This window comes from Pygocentrus nattereri, chromosome 4 (genome assembly GCF_015220715.1).
Source record: "Pygocentrus nattereri isolate fPygNat1 chromosome 4, fPygNat1.pri, whole genome shotgun sequence".
Classification (NCBI taxonomy): domain Eukaryota; kingdom Metazoa; phylum Chordata; class Actinopteri; order Characiformes; family Serrasalmidae; genus Pygocentrus; species Pygocentrus nattereri.
The window spans coordinates 4,388,390-4,415,051 of NC_051214.1; the positions used below are offsets into that span (position 1 = coordinate 4,388,390).

Here is a 26,662-nt window from a genome sequence, read left to right on the forward strand (position 1 = left end):
GTCAATACATATTAATATATTCCGATATGTTTTATATATATGTTGGAGTAAATTTGTATGTATATTAATGAAAATGCCTGTTGTCCTTTACATTGCGGGTACATCTCTTGATGAACGGACCAAAATAAAAAGCACAGCATGACTTGGAGAAAACTCTGGTTCCACTGACTTACACTGAAAGTAAAGTAGGTTTTTCCTTCACCTTTAAAGTTGTCATTGTGGAGATACAAGGTTTATCTTCCCGACAACTGCGACAGAATCGTTTGGTCAGGGGTGCCAAAACTTTTTCACACAGCTGTAAATAAAGCTCGCAAATGTCTGAGAGGACGTCTGGGTGCGTCTGCGTTCTGTGGGCTGGTGGATCTAAAGGTGAGTGTGTTTGATTGTAGTTAAGCATGATCTGCTTTTCCAAAAACAACAAGCACAACAACACCGTCATCACAAATCCAAGCCAACACTTACAGTGAGTGATAAAGACAGCTGGAGCTCAGCGCCCGTCTGTCTGGCTGAGCTTTATCTCTATCTGCATTTCTCACTTTTCTCTCTGTCTGTCTGTGTTTCCATCTCTGCTACAGGGGAGGTCCAGCAGATACTGTACACACACACACACACACACACACACACACACACACACACACACACACACACACATATTAAGCTGCTTATCCTTCTGGATTGTAAGTGGTGCTGGAGTCTATCCCGACACTCGTTTGGTGGAAGGCAGGAAACACTCTGGACAGGTCGCCAGGCCATCACAGGCAGCTATGGACAATTTAGCATCTCCAATTGGCCTGACTGCATGTCTTTTGTCAGGGAGGACACTGAAGCACTCAGAGGAAACCCATACAGACACTGAGAGAACATGCAAATGGAAAGGATTCTGGACGCCTGGCTGGGGAACCAGGCCCAGGTCCTTCTTACTGAGATGCTCAGATACACTATGTTGCCAAAAGTATTTGCTCACCTGCCTTCACACACATATGACCTTGAGTGAGATCCCATTCTTAATGTAGGGTTTAATATGTTGTTTCCAGTTTCCACTCTAATTCATCCCAAAGGTGCTCAATTGGGTTGAGGTCAGGACTCTGTGCAGGCCAGTCAAGTTCTTCCACATCAAACTCGCTCATCCATGTCTTTATGGACCTGCTTTGTGCACTGGTGCGCAGTCATCTTGGGGGTAAAGTTGGGAGCATGAAATTGTCCAAAATCTCTTGGTGCTGAAGCTTTAAGAGCTCCTTTCACTGGAACTAAGGGGCCGAGCCCAACTCCTGAAAACAACCCCACACCATGATCCCCCCTCCACCAAACTTTACACTCGGCACAATGCAGTCAGACAAGTACCGTCTCCTGGCAACCGCCAACCCAGACTCGTCCATCGGATTGCCAGATGGAGAAGTGTGATTGGTCACTGCAGAGAACACGTCTCCACTGCTCTAGAGTCCAGTGGCGGCGCTTTACACCACTGCATTCAACACTTTGCACTGCTGCATTTGACCCTTTGCATTGCGCTTGGTGATGTAAGGCTTGGATGCAGCTGCTCAGCCTTGGAAACCCATTCCATGAAGCTCTCATGAAGCTCTCTCATTTATGAAGCTGTTCATGAGCTGATCTGAAGGCCACATGAAGTTTGGAGGTCTGTAGTGATTGACTCTGCAGAAAGTTGGTGACCTCTGTGCTCTATGCCCCTCAGCATCCGCTGACCCCTCTCTGTCATTTTACGTGGCCGACCACTTCGTGGCAGAGTTGCTGTCCACTTTGTCGCTTCCACTTTGTTATAATCCCACTGACAATTGACTGTGGACTGCATAGGACTGCACAGGTGGCGTCCGATCACGGTACCACGCTGGAACTCACTGAGCTCCTGAGAGCGACCCATTCTTTCACTAATGTCTGTAGAAGCAGTCTGCAGGCCTAGGGGCTCGGCTTTATACACCTGTGGCCATGGAAGTGATCGGAACACCTGAATTTAAATATTTGGATGGGTGAGTGAAAACTTTTGGAAACATAATGTACTTCACAATGTTTAGAAAAAGAACTGAGAAACCAAAATGAATCCATATGAATGACAGAGAACATCTAACAGTGTGAATGGAAGACAAAACTCTCAATGAGCAGAAATTGGTGGAGAACATTTGAGATCAGTAAGAGTGTAGGAAGTACATTGTAGAGCAGTTCCAGATAATTGTAGAACGGGAATGACATTACAGAACAATGTGAATAATGAGAACATTCTGAAACAGTGGCAATGGGGAGACCATTCTAGTCCAATGTGAATCTGGGAAGAACATTCTAGAGCAGCATAAATGGGGGAGAACATTAGAGACCAATGAGAATGTATGATGGACATTGTAGAACAGCAGAATTGGGAGGAAAATTCTAGTCCCGTGTGGATGTGGCGGAGTATTTTAGAACAAGTTGAGTGGTGAGAACATTCTAGAGCTTCATGGGGTAAACAAGCTAAAATAGTGTGAATAGGAGAACATTCTATGAGTTAAGAATAGAACTGTTTGAATGGCGAGAACATTGAAGAACTGGGTGGAAAGGGGGGGCATTCTAGAACAATCTGAATGGAGGAGAACATTCTAGAAGAGTGTGAATGAAGAAGAGCCTCTCAACAGTTTTTGGGATTGTCTGTGTTTGTTGGCCACTTGCTTAAAAAACATCGTAAGTATTTATTTTATTTTTTATTTTTCTTACAGTTTTTATGCAAATGACTATTTACCTTTATTACTCTATGGATGTCACACTCATCACTTTCTTTTCTTTTGTTTGCTTTTCTTTTCTTTTTTCTTTTCTTTTCAGGCTAACCTGAATGCAGGCCTGTTTTTAATTATTCATCTGGTTTCCTTTCCTTTCCTTTCCTTTCCTTTCCTTTCCTTTCCTTTCCTTGCCTTTCCTTTCCTTTCCTTGCCTTTCTTTTCCTTTCCTTCCCTTTCCTTTCCTTTCCTGCTAAACTGAATGCAGGCCTGCTTTTTAATGATTCCCCTGGATTCCTCTGGTTTTTCCTTTCCTTTCCTTTCCTTTCCTTTCCTTTCCTTTCCTTTCCTTTCCTTTCCTTTCCGTTCCTTTCCTTTCCTTTCCTTGCCTTGCCTTGCCTTGCCTTGCCTTTCTAACCAACCTAAATGCGGGCCTGCATTTTAATGATTCCTTTGGTTTGATCTGGTTTTCCTTTCCTTTCCTTTCCTTTCCTTTCCTTTCCTTTCCTTTCCTTTCCTTGCCTTGCCTTGCCTTGCCTTGCCTTTCCTTTCCTTTCCTTTCCTTTCCGGCTAAACTGAATGCAGGCCTGCTTTTTTAATGATTCCTCTGGATTCCTCTGTTTTATTCCTTTCCTTTCCTTTCCTTTCCTTTCCTTTCCTTTCCTTTCCTTTCCTTTCCTTTCCTTTCCTTGCCTTGCCTTTCTAACCAACCTAAATGCAGGCTTGCTTTTTTAATGATCCCCCTGGATTCCTCTGTTTTTTTCCTTTCCTTTCCTTTCCTTTCCTTTCCTTTCCTTTCCTTTCCTTTCCTTTCCTTTCCTTGCCTTGCCTTGCCTTGCCTTGCCTTGCCTTTCTAACCAACCTAAATGCAGGCCTGCTTTTTTAATGATTCCTCTGGATTCCTCTGTTTTATTCCTTTCCTTTCCTTTCCTTTCCTTTCCTTTCCTTGTGGCTATTCTAAATGCAGGCCTGCTTTTTTAATGATTCCTCTGGATTCCTCTGTTTTTTTCCTTTCCTTTCCTTTCCTTTCCTTTCCTTTCCTTTCCTCTCCTTTCCTTGTGGCTATTCTAAATGCAGGCCTGCTCTTTAACCACTTCTGTGTTTCAGTCTTGGTGGAATTCACAGCACTGTCTAAAGCTAACCAACAGCACGGCCTCTCGTGAACAGCGAGGAAGTGTGTGAGATCCGTGCTCAGATGGTTTCTGTGGAACCCTGTAGTGAAAGACCTGCATATTGCATACGTTTGCAGCGAGTCAGTGAGCTGTCTGTAACCTGCGCGCTCTCACGCTTCATCATTAGACATGCTGTCTGCTTGCATGTCTTCATCAATGAGCCGCTGGAGTGAAAAATACCAGGAAGATATGTGTGAGAGATACTGTACTGAATGTGGAGTCCAGTCATTAGCCAGGAGAGAGAGAGAGGGACAGAGAGGGAGAGAGAGAGAGAGAGAGAGAGAGAGAGAGGGAGAGAGTCAGTGTCAGTCAAATCACATTCACAGTGCTCCCTCTAGTGGACAGTTTGCTCTCTGGTGAGAAATCAACCCTTATTTCTTTTCTCTCGCTCTCTCTCTCTCTCTCTCTCTCTCTCTCTCTCTCTCTCTCTCTCTCTCTCTGTCTCTCTCTCTCTCTCTGTCTCTCTCTCTCTCTCTCCTATACACAGTTGCTAATTATCTCTGTTTTATATGCCATAATCTATTACGGAATAAAGCCATGAAACTACAACTATAATATTAATATTATGATAAATATATCAATAAATATAATAAAGAGACTCAGTCGGTTTGGGGTGGTGGGATATGTCAGAGTGCATGTTTACGGGTCTGTGCAAAAGCCAGAGACCGCCCTTCATTCATTTACTTTCCAGAAATGATCATTTTAAGGACTTGTTTATGAAGATATTAGATATAAGATAATCCACTTGCGCAACGAAGCAGAAAGTCAAAGTGAAAAATAGGAATTTCCGTCAAGTTGATAATCGAATTTTAATCGATTAAAAGCTGCTGAGAAATTGGGCCTGGTGGACCCCCCAACACTGCCCCCATCAGATAAACAGCACTAAAAGCTTCCATCTCTGAGAGAGAGGAGAACATCAAGCTGCTTCAGATCTGAAAACATCCACAGGTGTTTCTGTCCATCCTTCCACTGTGAGAAGACCACTCAGCGCCGTGGGTCTGAAAGGACGTGTAGCTGATCAAGAAGAACCTCACTGAGAAAAGGAGATGGACACATCAAACAAAGAAGCTGGACGATGGACTGACCACTCCAGAGTCCAGACCTCAGCACCTCTGAATGGGTTTGATCACTTCAGAAAATGAACCAACTTCTCAGACTGAGCTTTGGAGGCGTGTCTGCAGGTTCTCTGAGGAGCTGAAAGTGAGTCTCCTGAGAAGAACGGAAGCTGGAGTAAAGGTGAAGAGTGATAATAAACACTCAAATATCTGGTTCCATATTTATGTTTTGTCTTTTCCTGACACTGAAAAAGTTATTAATTTGTACTAAATGGCTGTTTTGACTGTAAATAAAGAAATGTTAGGCGGTCTCTGACTTTTGCACAGTACTATATGCATGTGTGTGTCTATATGTGTGTGTGTGTGTGTGTGTGTGTGTCTATATGTGTGTGTGTGTGTGTGTGTGTGTGTGTGTCTATATGTGTGTGTGTGTGTGTGTGTGTGCAGGAGAACGAGAGAAAGTGTTTTTTTTTTGTGGTGCATATGTGTATGTCTGTGTGTGGGAGGAAGATCGAGTCTATGTGTGTGTATTTTTTGTGCAAGTGTGTGTGTGTGTGTGTGTGTGTGTGTGTGTGTGTGTGTGTGTGTGTGTGTGTGTGTGTGTGTCAGTCTGTCGGCTGGTTTAATGCTGTTCCCTTGTGTTGCCCTCGGGGCACCTTCACTTCACAATTAATGGAGGGGAATCTCCAGGGAAACTCCTTCCTCCTCTCCTCCTTCTCCATCGCTTCTTTTTTCCTCCTCTCCTCTTCCCTTCCCTACTTCCTTCTCTCCTCTATTTCTTCACTCTTCACTCCGTTCCCTCCTCTTTCCTCTTCTCTTTCTTTCCCGTTTCCTCTTTATCGCTCCTCGTTTTTTCCTTGCCCGTTCTCCTGCACTGCACCAGTGTGTCGCTGATTATATATACATAGATTTGTGCGTTTGATTCCAGAGAGAGCTCTTTTTTTAAGCGTCGCAAAATCCGAGAAAACATATTTATAAATAGAAAATCACACAAAAGTCAGAACTACTAAAAATATTTTTCAGTGTATATTGTGTCCACACTTTACCTTCATTACGGCCTCCGTTCTTCTCAGGAGACTCACTTTCAGTTCTCAAAGAATCAAGTTCAGTCTTAGGGGCTGGTTGCACTTTCGGCTTCTCACCACCCAAGTGATAAACTCGTTCAGTGGTGTTGAGGTCTGGACTCTGGGGTGGTCAGTCCATTGTTCTGAGAGCACCAGCAGCATTTTTGTTTGATTAGTGAATTGAAACATTAAAAAATGATGATCTCTCATTCCTTCTGTGCAGCTTGTGTGTGTGTGTCTATGTGTATCTAACGCACAGCTGCCTAAAGTGTGGCCTGCAGGCCAAGCTGACCCATGAGGACGTTTGATTTGGCCCACCTGAAAGTGACCTTAAACCCACCCCCTTAAACAAACGATTATTTATATATTATATACACACCGAATTACATTCTTATTTTCCTTTTAACATTTAATTTTATGAATATTGTAGTGTATATCTATCTATCTATATCTATATATATATATACACACACACACACACACACACATATTTTTATATATATATATTACTTATATGTAACTTGAACCTTATAAAATCTCAGTATAATTATAGTACACTGTAATAACTAGACACAACACATAATGTAATTTGACAAACTCAAAATGTAACAACTACCCATCATATTACCACAAATATTATTCAAACATTTTTAAAATAGCTCGCTCTGGATGTGTGGCTGATGTTTACATTCATGTCTCTCATTTTAAACGTTTATTAAAATCCCATAATTTTCCCACTGCCTTTAAACCTAACCTTGACCCTGGACCTAATCCTAAACCCAACCCTACCAAGTTTTACCGGAAGCTTTGTTAGTTATGTCAACATCTATTGAGGCCAATCCGAATAAAATGGCCATAGTCATAATGTAAGAACTGAGCACATCACACAAATCATCACACTAGCTAGGAGCACACCAGCAGTTATGTCTGAAACTTTCCCTTAATCGCCATGTAGTGTGCTGTTTCGCTGTGGACTGAAAATCCAGGATTTATGTCTTGGATTTTGCCGTACTCATACGCAGTGCACTACTTTGGAAGCGGGCTATTTTGAAAGAGTCAGAAAACCAGTAGTTATATCTGAAACTTTGCCTTACTCACTATATAGTGCACTTTGCTATTGCGTGGTGGTCAGAAAATATAGGTGTGAAGTGGGGAAGCTCCAGTGCACTCTTACAATTCTATGATGCACTTACTAGTGCCAAGCTAGTGCACTTACTATAAGCCCTATTTTGAGTGTGCTTCTTGTTGTGGTCTGAAAACCAGTATCTGAACCAGTCTGAAATCTTGCCCTACTCTCAGTGCAGTACACTGCTTTGAAAGTGTGCTATTTGTCCAATAGTCTAAAAATCGAATCTCTATATCCGAAACATCGCCCTACTCACTATATAGTGCACTAATTATGTAGCGTACTATTCTGTGCTGGTCGGAAACTGTAAGTGTGAAGTTGGGAAGCTCCAGTGCATCCTTACATTTCCATAATGCACTTACTAGTGCCAAACTAAAAGCCATGTCTGAAACTTTGCCTTGATCACTTTGTAGTGCACTATTTTGAGAGTGTGCTATTTTGTTGTGGCCTGAAAACCAATATTTAGGTCTGACACCCTGCCCTACTCTCTATGCAGTACATTGCTTTGGAGGTGTGCTGCTTTGTAATAGTCCAAAAACTGTTACCTGCTTGCTACATCTGAAATGTTGCCGTACTCACTATTTGTAGTGCACTGCTTCGGGAATGTGCTATTATGTGGTGGCACGATTATATAAGTGTGACGTGGGGAAGCTCCAGTGTACTAGTACAGTTCTATGATGTACTTTCTAGTGCTGAACCAAAAGCTGTGTCTAAAACTTTTCAGTGCTCACTACATAGTGCACTATTTTGAGGGTGTGCGATTTTGTAGTGGTCTGAAGACCAATAGCTATAACCAGAGTTTGGCTAACTCACTATATTGGCCATTATTTTGGGGGCATGCCATGTTGTAGTGGCTGAAAAGCAAGTGCTGTTTGGAAGCCTGGCCTCACTCGCTGCATCGTGCTCTACTACAGGACTGCGATATTTAGTTGTGGCCTGAAAATATAGTGGGGAAGCTCCAGTGCATGCTTCCCAAACATGTTCAGACACACCTGCCATACATACACATACACATGTGGTTGGTTAGTGTAGTGGTTAACACCTCTGCCTTCTACACTGTAGACTGGGGTTCAATCCCCACCTGGGTAACCACCCTACACTATACCAATAAGAGTCCTTGGGCAAGACTCCTAACACCACCTTGGCCTTCCTGTGTAAAATGATCAAATTGTAAGTCGCTCTGGATAAGAGCGTCAGCCAAATGCCGTAAATGTACACAGTGTATCAAAAGATTTGACTTGAGCTGGATGTGAGGAAAGATCGTTATCATTTGTTTTGTCCTTCTTTTATCTTGTATCCTAATTGTGCCATTTTATCCTTTTAATCGTCACTTGAAAATGCATTTCCATTCGGGTGACGATAAAAAAACCTGTCACTTATTGGCTGTTGTATATTTTATGGCAATCATCACTTAAGAAAATGATTTGACAAGTACTAATCCATTGCTACAACATTTCTAGAATTAGTAGGGGAATTTTTACAATGTTTACAAGGTATTACAACGTTTGAGTAAAATCTACTAAGATACAGCAATTAAACTATGCTGGAATGAGGATGTTGCAAAGTGGCCTTTACTGAAGAATTTCTGATGAAATCCACCAAGAATTCTGAGTAAACGTTAATTGAAAATATGACCTGTGAAATTTACTAGCAGTTTTTACGTGGAAAAACTTTCCTAAGGATTTTTTAAGTAAATCCTACTCCACATTTTGTTCAGTGCAGTCCTATAATTTCACAATGCGCTGCGACAAGTTGACCACAAATGATGCAGAGAAATGTGATTACAACGCCTCTAAAAAGCTCATATACTGCTGAAAATGTAATACAGTCACTATCCACCAACGTGTAACATACATTGCACATAATGTTGTCGGACTAAAACCTGTACGTCCACTTTTCAGGGCTTAGAATGGAAGTAAATGTGATGTAAGTCATCGACGGAGCAGATGTACAGACAGCACACTGTAGAAATGATTCAGTGTTTTAACTTTAAGCAGTAACCTGGTTTTGAATTCATTGAACTTTAAAGAAGTAAGTTAACCCCTTAAAATCTCAGGCTTATTACACCCTCAGGCTTATTATTTAGTAACTACAGGGACTTCAGTGCAAGCTGGCTGAGCTATTCTGAGGCTGTAGAAGTGTTAATGCAGAACACAGATCATTCTTTAAATCTCTCAAATTTTCAACATAATCAGGCAAACCGCTTTTTAAAAGCATTAAAACATTTCGGTCTCACGTTATATCGTGTCTCTAATTACTGTGTAGTTACACATGAATAACATATGTAACAACAATGTAACTACTAATGATTTAGGCCGTGTTATAGATGGATTACAGAAGCACAGCCTATGTAATTACACATGTGTATCAACTTCAGTTTTGCCTCAATGTAATTAAATAAGTGGATCGTCTCCACTTTCCTGTAGTTTAGTGTTAAAGTTAGACTTTAAAATAAGTGGACCGCTCCTGTGTAGTTGCTATGTAGTTACTGTATAATAACAGGGTAATATAGACGTTGCTTTGGGGAAATGCAGCACATTTAATTAATGTTATAAACATTACATTTTAATATAAGGCACTGTCTGCTGGTCTGTCACATTACAGACCGGTTTAAAGCTGAAACTGGTTACAGTGTCTCAGCACTACCAACATCAATGCTGGCTAAATGTTAGGAAAGCTGGCAGATCCAGTGTTAATAATGTCTTAATGTAAGTTATTACATACTTCGTTTTACTGATGGGAAAAAAAAACAAATCTGAATTCCAGTCTGATTACAATGTAATTACATGTATGTTATTATCTTGGTGTAGAATAGGCTGTTACAGCTATTAACATACACTTGTGTAATTACAGGAGGCAAAACTGAAGTTGATACACATGTAATTACATAAGGTGTAACAACCATTAGTAGCTACATTGTTGGTGCAAATGTTATTCCCATGTAACTACACAGTTATTAGAGACAATATAAAGTGGGACGAACATTTCTTACCAAAACATCTGGGATGATCCACTGTTACATTACATGTTGAGTAATGATGTAGTAACATACCAACAAATCACCTGTTATAACACTCTGAGTCTGTTCCACTTCCCTGAGCAAGGTACACATGTCTATAACCATGTAACTACACAGTTATTAGAGACAATATAAAGTGGGACGAACATTTCTTACCAAAACATCTGGGATGATCCACTGTTACATTACATGTTGAGTAATGATGTAGTAACATACCAACAAATCACCTGTTATAACACTCTGAGTCTGTTCCACTTCCCTGAGCAAGGTACACACGTCTATAACCATGTAACTACACAGTTATTAGAGACAATATAAAGTGGGACGAACATTTCTTACCAAAACATCTGGGATGATCCACTGTTACATTACATGTTGAGTAATGATGTAGTAACATACCAACAAATCACCTGTTATAACACTCTGAGTCTGTTCCACTTCACTGAGCAAGGTACACACATCTATAACCAAAGAATAGCCCCATTAGTTTGCATTGAAGTCCCCGTAGTAAATGAATAATAAACATTTGTATGTAAAAGGCCTGAACTGTTAAGGGGTTAAGCCGCATTTTAATGACCTTACATTACGAGCTGCAGCACGCGTGGCGTGTCTCTCCTCCTGCGCAGCGTGTTTATCAGTCTGCTTGTGTTTTCTAACCGTGTATGTTTAGCTGCGCTGCTCTAACTAGGAGTGACGCTCTGCTTTATTCCGATAGAGACGTGTCGGAGCGGGGCCGGATGCGTCTCAGAAGGAGAGGAACAAGGCGATGTTTGAAAAGAGGAAGAGACGAGTGCGGAGGATCCCTCGTCTTTAGCTTATTACATCATTCCCCTTACTCCTCTGCCTTTGTAATTTTTTTTTTTACAGATGTGTGTGTAAGTGCCTCTCTCTCTCTCCCTCTCTCTCTCTCCCTCTCTCTCTCCCTCTCTCTCCCTCTCTCTCCTCTGTTTCTCTGTCTTGCTCTATCTTCGCCGCTCTGCAGATAACTGAACTTCATGCCTTCTTCTTCCATCACACCTAAGAATGCGCTCAGACACACACACACACACACACCTGGCCTAGTCTCTCGGTGACACTTCCGATCAGCTCAGACGCACACACACACACACACACACACACACACCCTCGCGCTCACCTGCGCCGCGATCAATTAGTGTGTTTGCTCCGCACAATGCACCAGCCAGGAGAGTTCAGAGCCGTCAGACCTCATGAAGAGCTTGTTATGACACAGACACACATGCGCGTACGTGGAGTCTGCAGTGTCAAGCGTTCCGTTTCATGTGCTTCACTCTGGAACGCTCAGCATGTGCATGTGCAGCTGCTGCTGTTTATCATCCAATAACACAACAAGTGTGCGTTTGAAGTGTGACTGCAGAGCGAGTGTGCGGAGAGAGAGGGCCTGTCACCTCGCATAAGCTCATTTCGGCGGACGAGCGAGTGTGCTAGGCGTGCGCGGGCTATGTGTTCCTTTCTCTTGCTTTTCTCTTTCATTGTAATACGGAGCACAGGGAAAGCCTGTCAGGCTGACAAGAGCACGGAATATATGTGTAGGTACTGCACGGTGGGCGTGTCCCAGCTATTGACTCAGCCTGGCGCGCTAATGCTAGACGCCAGCAAGATACGCTCGCCCTTTGGGTTAGGCATTTATGTTTTAATCAGACTCTGAGAGTCCTTACTCACTGTTTGGTGACTGTGCTATTTTGTAGTGGCCTGAAAACCTAAAGCTATGTTTGAAACTTTGCCCTACTCACTATTATAGTGCACTTTTTTGGCAGTGTGCTTTTTGTAGTGGGCCAAAAAACAAAAGCCATGTCTTCAGTGAGCTTTGCTCACTGTCATAGTGCACTATTTTGGGAGTGTGCTGCTCTTTTGTGGTCTGGAAATTATTATTCATGTCTGAAATTTTGTGCTACTCACTACATAGGGCACTATTTTGGGAGTGTGCTCTTCTGCCAAGGGCTAAAATCAGCTGTGTCCAAAATAGTGCTTTGCTGAATGTATAGTGCACTATTTTGACAGAGTGTTTTTTTTTGTAGTGGGCCAAAAAACAAAAGCCATGTCCACAGTTGTGCTTTGCTCACTGTATTGTGCACTATTTGGGGAGTGTGCTATTCTGTTGTGGCCTGAAAACTGATATTTATGTCTGAAATTTTGCACTACCCACTACATAGTGCACTATTTTGGTTGTGTGCTTTCGGGCCCCAAAAAAACCAAAGTCTAAAATTGTGCTTTACTCACTACACAGTGCACTATTTTGGGAGTGTGCTATAATGTTGTGGTCCACAAAGCCAACATTAATGTCTGAAATTTTGCTCTACTCACTACATAGTGCACTATTTTGGAAGTGTGCTTGTCTGCAGTCGGCCAAAAAACAAAAGCCGTGTCCTAAACTGTGCTTTACTCACTATATAGTGCACTATTTTGGAAGTGTGCTTGTCTGCAGTCGGCCAAAAAACAAAAGCCGTGTCCTAAACTGTGCTTTACTCACTATATAGTGCACTATTTTGGAAGTGTGCTTGTCTGCAGTCGGCCAAAAAACAAAAGCCGTGTCCTAAACTGTGCTTTCCTCACTATATAGTGCACTATTTTGGGAGTGAGTTATTATGCTGTGGCCTCAAAAAAACAATATTTATGCCTGCTGTTCATAGTTACAATATAGTATACTAATTTGGTGATGTGCTTTCTTGCAGTGGGCAGAAAAACAAAAGTTATGTCCAAAACTTCACTCAGTATATAATGCACTATTTTGGAAGTGTAACATTTTATAGCACCCAGAAAACTAAGACTGTGTCTGAAAATTGGCCTCATGTGTTATATTGTGTATATAGTATATGGAGTCATTTTGAAGTAGTGTAACAACACAGTGGAGGACACCTATTGTATCTGAAATGCACAAGCTGTGTTTGAAGGTTTGGCTTATTCCCTATTTACTGCAATACTTTGTTGAGGTCTGTAAACCAATATTTAGGTCTGAAATTTTGCGCTACTCACGATATAGTGTGCAAATTTGGAACTATGTCAATAACTATGTCAGAAACTTTGCCAGACTCGCTTTACAGTGCACTATTTTGCAAGTGTGTTATTTTGTTATGGTCTGAAAATAAAGTGGAGAAAGTCTAGTGCACTCTCCCAATCTCACAGTGCACCAGCTAGTGCCAAACCAAAAGCTCTGTCTGAAAACTGGCCTTGTTCACTATTTTGAGAGTGCTTTGTCCGAGGTTTACATAACTCACTATATAGGGCGTTATTTTGGGCATGCCGTTTTGTTTGCGGCCAAGAAGCAGAAGCAGTTTTTGAAGCTTTGCCTGGCTGCGCTGTGCACTACTTTGAGAGTGTACTACATTGTTGCGGCCTGAAAACAGAGTCACGAAGCTCCGATGCAGTCGTAAAAAACTCACAATGCGCCGCAACAGGTCGGCTGTACCGTAGCTAATACTAAGTACCCATGAAGCGTCATGACGAGCAAAGCTGGTTAAAGTTCAGTGAAGAAATGATCCGTGAATCCTCTTTCCTGTAATATTTCTATATGGTGCTCCAATCTAGGGAACAGTGACTAGGGACTCCCACCGAGTCCTATAATAGAGTCTTATATAGCGCCACTGATTTTCCCGTGTAGGGGAAAGTGATTAGGGTTTAAATGAGTTTTTCAATGTGACTTGCACTGCTCTAAATCTTCGTTAGCATACTGCATGCAGTTCTGATAACTCAGCCGAGTGCGGGTTAGCGCGCTCTGTGCCATTACGGTATCTGGCCCCTTACGCGTGTGGGTTAGTGTGCTCTGTGTAATTATGATAATCAAGCTCCTCTGTTCTGCTGGATTCTTTGAGCTAGCTCACCTGTGTGCTTTTCGGCTCATTAGCATACTCATGCATATTGATGAAGAGCAGAGGCGCAGCAGGCCCCGGCTTGGCCGCGGGGCATCATGGGAGATTACTTGCATGAGTAATCCGCATGGCTGGAGTTGGGCCAGAACTCCACAGCTGTCCGTCAAAGTACTAACGGGCAAGTGGCCCGGTGGGTAGAGCTCAGGGAAGATGGCAGCGGTGGCGCCGCTGCGGGCCGCTGATAGCATGGGGCTAGCGTTAGCGTTAGCATGGAAAAGCGTAGGCGAGGGAATGCCGAAAGTTCCCTAAGTAAAGTGTGATCAAATTGGCTAATTTTCGAGGAGAATTCATGTTGCGAACGGGCTGAAATGACAGTTTTCACTCTACTTTTACTCCAGTTCGACCGAATCGTTCACCGAAATGAAACGGATGTCTGAACTCTAAAAGCTCCCGCACGAGAAATTATTCCATGACACTGTTAGGAATGCACCGCCAGATGTCTGAGACACTGTTTTGCGATCGTTTGAGAAGGTTTTGGCCTAAAACAAGTTTTTAAAACCCACTCATGACAGAGAGGCATATGGAGGTGAGGATGAGTCTCTCATGAAAACTTTGCCACTATTTATTTATTTATTTATTTATTTATTTATTTATTATTATTATGTTATATCAGTAATACATCCAAAAACTCAGTAGACTCGTGTCTGCTCACTGGTGCTTTTGGATGCTAAATAAAATGGCTATATTCGTGCTGTAGCCATGGTGACCCCTGGTTCCCATCACCGCCACTGTAAGGAAAGAGTCGGTACGTTTCTCAGCACTGTTCCACATCAGACCTGCTCTGAACGACTTAGTTTACATCTTGGAGATTAAATGATGTCGAAATTTCGAAAATGTACTCGTTATCCTGGACTAACGTATTGAAAACTACAGTTTGCAGGTTTATCTCACTTCAGAAATGACACCAGATGTAACTGATCACTTATTCTAGAGGCCAGGGATTTGACGTAATTTCAAACTATGACATTTTTAGCATCATATGGATCTCATGCTGCATTGCTGTGTAACACATTGAACAGCTGCATGATAGAAATCAAATATTCTATACGCTGTAAATGGTTACAATTTAGTCATTACTTGAAAAACGAATAATCTCAGTACTCATTACTTTACTTCTGTTTTACTCTCTAAAATCTGTACAAATCTGTACTGACTGGAAAGCAGCCGCCGCTTCCGTTTTCTGACAGATGACTGAAAAGCATCGGTCAGGTTACCAAGGGGGGTCACTGTCAGTGATGTGTCTAGAACTCAGAAAGCCTAGAGTGATGTTTTCCATCCATTTGGTCCCACCTACTGGAAATCGAAACGTAATTGGTTGATTCCTCGTCAGTTCCTGATTATGTTAGTGGTTAATCTGAGACATTAGGCCTTCAGTTCAGCTCCCGAAAGCCTAACAAATGGGGGAATTCACTTGCATGAGTGTGAACTCACTTGATTATTTGTATAAAATATGTTGTTGTTTATAGTTTTTGGATGTGAAAGGCTGGAATGTGGGGAATGGAGTCCAATAGGATTTCCCTACAAACCGTGACCAGTTCACACAAGACTTCTTTCTCACTTTCTGTTTTATTCTGTTTATGGTGAGGTGGAAGTGCAAGCGTATTCATTTATGTGAGATTTTGTCTGCTGTACATGGACAAAACAGATATCATCTCATGTGAGAAATGAGCCATTAGAGCAACGGTGCTCAACCCTGGTCCTCAAGATCTTCCACCCTGCAGAGTTTAGCTCCAACCAAGGCCTGCAGAAGCTTCCAGGGGCTGAATTTGAGCTACCAGCGTGGTCGACCTCCAGAGCCAGGACTGTGCACCATAATTTAACATAATTTGAACATAGCTACTGTCCTTTACATTGTGTTAAAATTTCATGATGAATGGACTAAAAGAAATGGCCCAAATTTACTTGGAAAAAAATCGGGTTCCATCGACTTACATTAAAAGTAAAGTATGTTTTTGCCTTTTCCTGAAAAGTTAACATTTTGGAGATACGAGGTTTGGTTCTGACGGCAGCGATATGAAATGGATAAACTGCTTTACTGACTTTAGTGATATGTTCTAAATGGGGTTCAGTGATGTTTTCAGGCTGGAAGCTGTGATGATAGAAGGTCTGCTGGCTCTAGAGGTTGACACCTATACGCTTGACTGTATCTACCTGGTTATCATGGAGAGAAAAAATTCTGACTGCACAATTTTCTGTTGGGAATTTCCAGAATTTTGCACTTTTCTTCCCAAACAAAAGTTAACTATGAAATAAGAACAGTAGTTGAAGAGTTTACCGACAAAAAATGTGATGACTGTTAATTAAGAATGAACAATGTTTTCGTTTTTATAGAAATAGGCAGCTTTGAGAGCTCAGAAGGTCCTGAGTGGAAAAAAATTATCCTAGCAAAGTGAAAACATCTTAAATCTAGTTGATATAGCTAATATGTCCCATTGCAAGAATGTTGCATGAATATTATAAGATAGTTTAAGTATAGGCACTTTCACATCTGTCCACTAAAATTGGTCATATGTAAGTGTTTTCTCTGTGGATGATGTGATAAATTATTTTCAAAACTTGTTCAAGGGCGTTCCAACTTTTGCGGTCACACTTTATTTAGATATTGCCCTATAGATGCTCTACATATTCATTAACAAACCTTCTGGTAATACTCAATAACTGATTGATCAATCAATAATAGTATTGTTATGGTTAGGGTTAGGATTGGGTGTAGGTTTTGCCTTGAGGTTAAGGTTAGGGTTTGGATTAGAGTTTGAGAGAGATTTAATAAACTCTTTGAAATTGAACGTAAAGTTCAGTTGCATTTAATGTATATTTAGTTTAACGTTACTCAAAGATTTACTAAGCATCTACAGTGGACCATCCAAATAAGGTGACACCACTTTTGCAAAATGGCATTTTCTCTAAATAATTTGTCTAGATTAAAGGACTTAATGAAGTAAGAAATGTCAGTAAATATGTAAAATAATCTCATATAATATTCCAATAGCAATAAGAAGAGTATTGCATGTGTTGGCTGTGATGATTTCACTCGCCGAGGTGTCCTTTTTGCAGTGTTAGGATACGAGAGGTCAGCCGTTTGGTGCGTTTTAGCACTTCGATTGACTCTGTTGCATCTGTGCATGTTCAGATGAGTTACTTGTGTGTGTGTTTTTGTGTGTGTGTGTGTGTGTGTGTGTGTGTGTGTCTGTGTGTGTGTGATTCAGATGCAGGATGAATACTAATATCACTCTCCTGGCAGGTCAGGGTCCCTCTCCTCCCGACATTTACCCATCTGCACTACGTCAGACACACACACACACACACACACACACACACACACACACACACACACACACAGTCTCACACACTCACTGAGCTGCACTGCTCATGTGGATTACCTAGGCCGCAGGACAGAGAAGTTTCTATGGCAACCTCATAGCAGGCTGCATGAGCTACCAGTGAACCTCTGCTAAAAGGCTCTCTTCCGCTTTGAGACGTGAGTGTGTGTGTGTGTGTGTGTGTGTGTGTGTGTGTGTGTGTGTGTGGACTGAAGAGCCCTGAATTAATTATATTCCCACCTTTCACTCAGGTTACACTGTATTTTGAAAGGATGACACAAAGAGCTTATTTCTGTCATTTCCTTGTCAGATTCAGACCATCTTCTAGCCGCCCATTATACGACCCTCTGTGCTCAATGGTTACCATTTACTTCTGTTATTACCCCGAGCACTTACACGAGTGCCCGCCTCGATCCTCACCCTCACCTACAGTCTGATTAGAGGCGTCTCTGTTGAAACACCGTCTTGAAAACGGACTCAAACGGATCTGATACAGTCTGATCCAAACAGTCTGTGATCAGACAGTTCCAGACCAAAAACAGTCATCAGTCCTTTCCACGTGACTTTCCCACCTAGTTTTATCTCCTATGCTGCGTTTGCATGTTGGTGGTACACTCTCAAAGATGATGCTTCTTCAAGGGTTCTTTAGTGATGAAAATGGTTCTATATAGAACACTCAAACATGAACACTTCAACCTGAACACTCTAAGAACCTCTTGCCCGATTAAAGGGTTCTTTGCACATCATTAAATGGTTCTGCAGATTGATGCAGAATGTGTTGTATATGGTTCTATGTAGCATCAGAAAGCATTGCATGGCTAAAAATAACAATAATAGAAGCGCTACAAAAAAAGTATATAGCCAGAGGAAGCTCTACACTTTAAAAAGAGGGTTCTAAAAGGGTTCTTCCGTAAAGAAAAGGGTTCTGTATAGAGCCATGAACATTCAAATAACCCCTTGCATTGCTAAAGCGTTCTTTGCATTGTTAAAGTGGAGAATGTGCTGTATATAATAATAATAATAGTAATGATAATAATAATTGTATTTATATAGCACTTTTCCTGCCGGTTGCAGCTCAATGTGCTTTACAGACAGGGGATAAAACATAGTTATAGAAGAAATCAATAGTATTTCATTAGAATTAGAAGAAATTGAAGAAGATTCAATTACGAGATTAAATTGAGTTAAATGCTCAATTAAAGAGATACGTTTGTAGGTGCTTCTTAAAAGTGGGCGCTGAGCTTGACTGTCTAGTAACAGGTAGGATTGAGTTCCACAGTTTAGAAGCAGTATATGGTTCTATATTGAACCTTTTTGAAAAGAGTTCTAAATAGCACCTAAATGGTTTTTGTACACTTACGATTCCAAGCCTGCAGCAAAAGAACCTTTATTGGTGATATATGATAATGAAATATGACCAAACTCGCGTAAAGTCAATCCTACTCAATCGCTCAATATGTCATCTTCTATTTTATTTTCCGATTTGTTCCTCCAGTCAAACCCACTGATTGAAATTACATGGTCTTGCTATGCGCTATCGGTGTTTTATGGGGAGTTTCATGAAACTTAAGATGAGAGAGTTTCAGGTGAGTTGCAGGATGCTTTACAGTATGCAACTTATATGCAACTTAGTTTCATGTTTCAAGCAACTAAAAGTTGAGACTTCAATGCACATTAACATACAATGTTAGGCCTTTTCAAGTCATTTTGAGCCACTTTTATATTGGACTGTTTCCATTACATTGTGCAAACATGCTCATAAAATGTTCCCATAATGTAAAGTTGGTGCCACCACCTAAGCATTGACCCTGTAATCAGGAGATCACAAGTTCGATCCTTGGTAACGCTGCAACTATCTGTGGCCAGGAGTCCAAGAGAGCACAGTTGGCCTCGCTCTCTCTGGGTGGGTTGGATGGGCCCCATGTCTTCCCCATCACCCAGCAAGATGCTACCCAAGAAGCCTGGACCAGCCTTTACCCTCCTAGCGGTGATGGCATCATGTGATTAATAATAACTGAAAAAATCCTTGCAGGCTTTTGAATTGACAGTAATGCTCTTTGTGTTCGTCTGAATGTGTTTGCTTTTGATAGTCAGCCTCATCGAGACTATGACACTTCCCATCATGGACAGTACTGCATATTTAATTCAGTTTATACCAGATATGCTTACATAAAACTTTGAAACAACAGCTGTTTGGTACTGACTAGCCTTTTTCCTTTCAGTTGATTATTTAAAACCACCTCAGATCTGGCTGTGCCTACAGTCAACAGGGCTGCTCAGGACCGCGTTTCCCAGAACTCCTCGCTGCAGCACATGACTCAGGACTCTCAGATCCATCTATTCCTGTTCCAGTTCACCTGATTACAGGTTATTCACACCCATTGCTTGTTACAAGTGTTTGTTAGTTTAGTATATAAGCCCAGGCTTTAGCTTTAGATCTTTGCCACTCATGTGCGTACCGAGAGTTTCCTTTGTGCCATTTTCTGTTATTCTGTTCATGACCTGTATTTTATTTTTGACCACAATGCAAGGCCTGCAATTATGCCAATTATGCCCTGTACTGATTCTCCGATTTTCATCCTTCGGCTTGTGTTTGCCAAATGTGAGTTTGGACTGCCTCAATTGCCTCATTGATATTAAAGTTTTGAACTTCTGCTGAATCTTTGAGCGTCTGGTTCCATCTGCCACCAAAGGGCAGAGGATGCTGACCTACTGCACCTGTGGTGCAGCTTATGGTTAAATACCATAAACCAACCAGTTAACCTCGTGGAGATCAACAATCTGAACTCAGTGTTGACATCATGAATCTTGAATGAGTTTCTGCACTGAGAAAGGGATGAATTTACTCGATCGACATGTACACACTCATGCGAGGCCTAATATTCTCTATAGGGTGGAAATCTATACCATCTGTAAAAACCATTAAACTTTGGGCTTGGGCCATTTTCACATGAATTAAATATATGACAACATGACTATTGTATCATTCATATTTGTGTTGATGTATTGGTGTTGATGTATGGGGCAGTCATGGGCTGGAGGTTAGGGAACCAACCCTATGACTCTTTGCTACACACACTGTTCAATCCCCTTGGCTGACAGTCCATGACTGAAGTGCCCTTGAGAAAGGCACCTAACCCCCAATTACTCCCTGGGCGCTGTGGATAGGGCTGCCCACCGCTCTGGGCAAGTGTGCTCACTGCCCCCTAGCTTGTGTGTTCACTAGTGTGCATGTATGTGGGTGTTTCACTGCACGGATGGGTTAAATGCAGAGGTCTAATTCCACCGTGGGCAAACACAGTTGGCGAAATAGTTCTAAATTATAAATGTAAACAAAATGTAAATATTAAACATTCAAGACTTCAGTTTTTTTCCATTTTTTGCCATCTTCAAGGGCTAAAGTGTAATGTTTGGCCAAAGTAAAGGCCAAAGAGACATACACCTAGCTAGCCCCATCTTTGATGAGTTGAGTTTAGGTCAACCTTTCTAAATTATGTTGGATCAACACTGATAATATTGCATTATTATAGTAGAAACACAGAGTTATTTTGATTTTGGGCCTAAAATGAATTCTGATGCAAAGGCATTCACCTTAAGGGGATAATGTAGGACCCAATAATCCATTAATAATCTGACTCAATTGGAATAGAATACGTCCATGTAAACATTTCAGTCAAAATAGTCTAGTCCAATAGACTAGTCGAGGCCATTCGGAATACAATATCTATCTGAATGAGTGATGTGGGTAATCCTGTAAATAATCCATTAAACAGAGGAATAATATCCATGTAAACGCCTGTATCTGATTACATTCCCTATCGGAAAGTTTCAGTCCGTTCTGCTTGTGCGTCGCGTCACAGTGAGAGTTCATACCGTTCAACACGGCGGAGCAGAAACTGGTCTGCAGAGGAGACGAAGTTCATGCTCTGATCTTTAAAAGACGGCGGTGGGACGGACGTCCAGCTTATGCGTCTCAGAGCACGACGTCTTCCTCTCGGCCTTCTTTAATAAGGACGTGTGACGGACGTTTTCCTGAGTCTGACGTCATTTTAAAGCAGTTAAAAACACAAGCACTGCTCACTGCTGCTCATCTCACTCTGATTGTGTCTCACATGATGCCCGTTGTCATGGTAACACCTACATAGGAAATGAATGGACTTGAGATGAAAGAATTCACATGCCACTGACTTTTATCCACTTAAATCTGCATTTGATTGAGAGAGCTACAATCAGGGAAACCTGGGTGATTTTGAAGGGTCAGCTTGAGTAAAAACTGTATTCATAATAAAGCAAATTATGGATTATTAAAATTGTCTCATTTTTGAAAGAATGTCTCTTAATTCTGTGGAGGTCCTCACCATAACTCTGCTATGTATAAATAAAGGATTTTTGTCTGTGTATGTATATATATATATATATATATATATATGCACAGATCACATATCTGCATTTGTGTGTATATGTTATTACATTTATTACAGATTTGTTACGTATGTATTATACATTTCCCTGTTATTTGCCTGCGCTCATGCCTGTTTGTATGAGTGTATACAGTAAAGTAATTCTGTGAGACTGAGTCTGTCTGTGTCTGTTTGTATGTGTGGAGGTTACCGTTTGATTGACAGGTGAGGTGAGTCTGGCTGCTCTGGGCTTCATAATCAGCAGCTTTATGCCGAGCACAAAGGATTGTGGGAAGCGAGGGATGAGAGGAGCAGAGAAGTGCAGAATAGTAAAATTCCCAGCGGAGGGAAGGGCTGGCGTTCACACCTTTGTTTATTCCCCCTCTCTGCTTTGAAAGGGTTTCCTGTGTGTATGTTTTGCGAAAAATGTAGGTTATTTTGTGTATTTTGAGAGCGCGTTTGTGATTGTTTGTGATTTCCGTGCGGCTGATGTGGATTTTTTATGTGATGGATATTAATTGTCATTATTACTGACAGATGAAAAGCTTCATTATGGTTTTATGAGGATGTGGCCTTGCACTGTGTTTGGGGGGGGGGGGGGGGGGGGGGGGGGGGGGGGGGGGGGGGGGGGGGGGGGGGGGGGGGGGGGGGGGGGGGGGGGTTGGGGGGGTTATATGCATGTAGCCTTGTGCTGTATATGTATGTGAGTGTGTTGAGGTTGATTGCATGCATGTGGCCTTGTGCAGAACGTGCATGTGTGCATATGCGAAAGTGCACACATGTATGTGCATGTACAGTCGTAAGCAAAAGTTTTGGCGCCCCTGATCCAACGTCGTGTTTTGATCATTTGACTGGAAATGTTGTGTCTGCACATTTTAAGGCACAATTGCTGTTCATTTGCTAAATTTCACATAATGGGAAAATGAAAACAACCAAAATGCACATGTTACATTTTATATTCCTTTCCAAAAAAATCACAAACTCAGGAAATAAATAGGAATTTGCACCATAATTTGCAGAAAAATGTACGTTTCATTATAAAGCCAATTTTTTTTTGTTTACAGACAAATCAACACTGGAAGCGATTGAATTTAACAAAAATGTGTTTGTTTCGTTATGCAACAGGTGTAAACACTTTCAATATTTGTTTTTGAAAAGCAAAGTAAAGGCAAAGATTGCAATGTAGATCAATATTGGTTCAGAAACAGAACCTCTGTCCTTTACACGGTTTGAGTGGACCAATAGGAACGCTCCAAAATCACTGGGAAAAAAAGTCTTTTCAAGTGAAATGATCTTATGCCCAATTTCGAGATGGTTGCGCATTTATTACAAGGTTATCTAACTCATTTCTAGACATTATTTGGATCCATTCGGAGAGGGAATTGTGAGGAAAAATGAGCTTCTTTTATCCCAAAACGAAATAATCTTAATAAGCCCATGAACATCTCCCATTATCATATATGCTAAAATAATAGCTTAATCCTAAACATACTGTACAGTCACTGGTGCTGTATGTATGTGGTGTGACACCAGTGACGGTGACCCCAGTGACACTCTGGTTAAAACTGAGGATTCTGTAAACTGGCTGACTTGCTGGTGGTCGGGCGTCTTTCTGTGTTTATAATCAGTAATAAAATTGATATCATTATTTTGACAACATTTGCATCACCCAGCAAAACACCGGTGACACATAGACGTTATGAGCTGCCTGATAAACAATAATATTAATAAATTGATGAAATATATTGAGCAGGTGTGATTTGCCTTCTCATGCCTTGAGACGCTTCCACTCTGATGAGCCCAAAGAAGCAGAGAAGCAAAATAAGAGCTAGTAAGAGTCCAGCAGTGACTATAATCTATTTTAAACAAAATACACATTTTGATATGTAGTATTATTTTAATGATATAAAAAAGTAAACATGAATCTGATGAGCTGTTTTACAGATACAGATATATACACTCACTGGCCACTTTATTAGGTACACTTTACCTTGCTAGTAAAAGGCTGGACCCACTTTTGTCTTCAGAACTGCTTTAATTCTTCATGGCAGACTTTCAACAAGGTGTTGGAAACGTTCCTCAGAGATTCTGGTTGGTTATTTGAGTTCCTGTTCCCTTTCTATGATCTGGAACCAGTCTGCCCATTCTCCTCTGACCTCTCACATCAACAGGGCATTTTCATCCACACAACTGACCGCTCACTGGATAGTTCCTCTTTTTCGGACCGTTCTCTGTGAACCCTAGAGATGGTTGAGCGTGAAAATCCCAGCAGATCAGCAGTTTCTGAAATACTCAGACCAGCCCGTCTGGCACCAACAACCACGCCACGTTCAAAGTCCCTTAAATCCCCTTTCTTCCCCGTTCTGATGCTCGGTCTGCACTTCAGCAAGTCGTCTTGACCACCTCTACACGCCTAAATGCAGTGAGTTGCAGCCGTGTGATTGGCTGATTAGCTATTTGTGTTAACAAGCAACGGAACCTAATAAAGTGGCTGGTGAGTGTATATGTATATATATATATGTGTGTATATATGTATGAAATATTAAAATATTGTTTAATCTCAGGTCAACTGTGTAAATGTACATGCCATCTTTTGGAGCTGTGGTTAATAGTTTAAGCAGCTTTTTAAGCCCTGCAACCTTGGCATGGTTTCCCACTGCAGATGGGGACTGATCCATTTTCTCGGTTTAGGTAATTTTATTAAGTAAAATTATCTCACTATATTGCTGCTTTCAAGCACAGAGTTATCTGCCCCTATAGCAAGATAATTTTACTTAATAAAATGAAAAAAAAGTCTTTAAATAAAGTAATTAAGCTTAAATTAAGCTTGTAACAACCTAAACATGAAAATTATTAGATTTATTGACTACATTTAAGTTAATTCTATTTGACAAGATATTATTTTTTGTAGTGCATTAAAAGATGAGAATGTTATGCCTTCTTATGTAAACTTACTGCTTTGGAGATACTTGTTTTCTTTGAACAGCAGAGGTGGACAAAGTACACAAACCATGTACTGGAGTTAAAGCCGAGACCCCCAAGGTAAAATATTCCTCCAGTAAAAGTAGAAGTTCCTCCCTTTAGACCTCCACTGGAGTAAAAGTACTAAAGTATTTCCCTTCAAATGTACTTAAGTATAAAGTAAAAGTACTAAAAGAGTAATTCTGGCTCTGATCTGGTCCTGTTATCATTTTTATAACCAGACTGGCTTCATGAACTCATTTCAGGTGAAAGTCCTCCAGCGTCTCTCTTGGTAAACCAGTCTTTTAATAGAACGTCATTAATTAGTGACGCTGACGTCTATTAAAATGATCAGAAGCACAAAACACTGAAGGTAAACAGTTTCCATCAGGGAGAACCGAGTGGCTCTGAAATCACTTTTTACACACAAGCAAAGTTTCAGTTTCAGATTTATTTACAACTTAGTTCCAAGTTTAAGTTGAATAAAAACTGGCTTTAAACTCAGGATCACAGATGAGCTCCTTTACTATGTTGATCTGTAGGCCTCTGTTCATAAACATAAACCAGCCCAAACTCATTTACTATAAAATGAAATGGTGTTTGTAGAAATTCAGAAAAAAGCCGCGTCAGTCTCGACTGCATATGTGGACATATTTCTATATTGAGCTCTATTTACACAAAGTTAGGTTAGTTCATCATTTATGTTGAACAGACTCTCCCAAAGTTTTACGCTGCTGCGCTGACGTTGAACCGCGTGCTGCACTGGGTCGGTATGACCAACAGGTCAAAACCAGCTCTAAACAAAGTGACCGCTGGGCCCTGATTGGTGCTCTGGCTTTGCGCTTCTTTCGTTTTGACATGTTACGTTTTTATACACACAGAAACCAAAAGGAACGACAGATTTCTCAAAATGTAGGAGGAGAAAGTCGGATATTAGACTCTGAAATGTAGTGGAGTGAAAGGAGAAAGTCCAGAATGGAGAAACTTCAGTAAAATACTTTATAAAATAAAGTATATCTATACTTTTTAAAATAAAGTATAGATAGACAATTAACTACTTAAGTACAGAAACAAATTACATTCACTTTATCACTGTCCACCACTGCTGAACAGCGATATATTTTTGTGGAACATTTGAATGAAGTCAACTCAAAACAAAGCAATGAAAAGAGCTGCAGTTTGGTCCCAAACAAGTCCTTCAGCCAGTGGCAGAAGAATGAGAACCGTGGGTGTAGTAACGTCCAGCGTCGCGTGACAGTATAAGTGAAGTTAGCTGAGTAGCTGAGCTGGTTATTTGTGCTCTGATTATCAGTGTGTAGTTCAGTCCGCCAGCCAACGTCTGCTGATGTGTGCAGGTGGCCTCTGGGCAAAACTGGGTTCAGTCTATGTTGAATCAGAAACACTTGTCAAAAGCCTTCAGCATGGAATCGATGCCAATAAAGAGACTCAGCGCTGGTCATAATCAAGTTTGAGCAGCAGAGAATCATCAGCTGTCTCTCTCTCTTTCTCTCTGTCTCTCTCTCTTGCTCTGTCTCTCTCTCTCTCTCTCTCTCTCTCTGTCTCTCTCTCTTTCCTCCTTTAATCTCCCTATCTCTCTTTCTTCTGTATTTCTCTCTCTCTGTTTTCTGTACCTCTCTCTTTCTCTCTCTCTCTTACTTCCCTCCTGTCTGCCTCTCTCTCTCTCTCTCTCTCTCTCTCTCTCTCTCTCTCTGGCCTCTGATTGAGCTCATAGCCATAAACAAAACGACCTCGTTTAACAGATTACAAAGGAATTATACGATCAAAGAGCAGCAGAAAGTGTGTATGAAAGTCAGAGAGAGTTAGAGTTTGTGTGTGTGGGTGTGTGAGACATACAGAGAGAGAGCGAGAGAGAGAGAGAGGAGAGAGAGAGAGAGAGAGAGAGAGAGAGGGGAAAGAGAGAGAGTGAGAGAGAGAGGAGCGAGTAAGAGAGAGAGAGAGAGAGAG

General features: G+C 41.2%; 1 protein-coding gene and 1 long non-coding RNA gene across 2 annotated transcripts in view; one reads left to right on the plus strand and one right to left on the minus strand.

Annotated features, from left to right (window-relative positions):
• The window catches only part of LOC108437561, a 42,069-nt gene extending 30,693 nt beyond the window's left edge, over window positions 1-11,376 (minus strand). Inside the window, exons 1-3 of the long non-coding RNA XR_005130181.1 lie at window positions 11,268-11,376; window positions 5,970-6,130; window positions 463-592 (exon numbers count right to left, since the gene is read on the minus strand). This is a non-coding gene — a long non-coding RNA (uncharacterized LOC108437561). The remainder of the gene's footprint in view (window positions 1-462; window positions 593-5,969; window positions 6,131-11,267) is intronic.
• Window positions 1-26,662, plus strand: part of tfap2d (transcription factor AP-2 delta (activating enhancer binding protein 2 delta)) — an 86,133-nt gene that overhangs the window by 18,576 nt on the left and 40,895 nt on the right. The gene's annotated exons all lie outside the window — the stretch shown is intronic.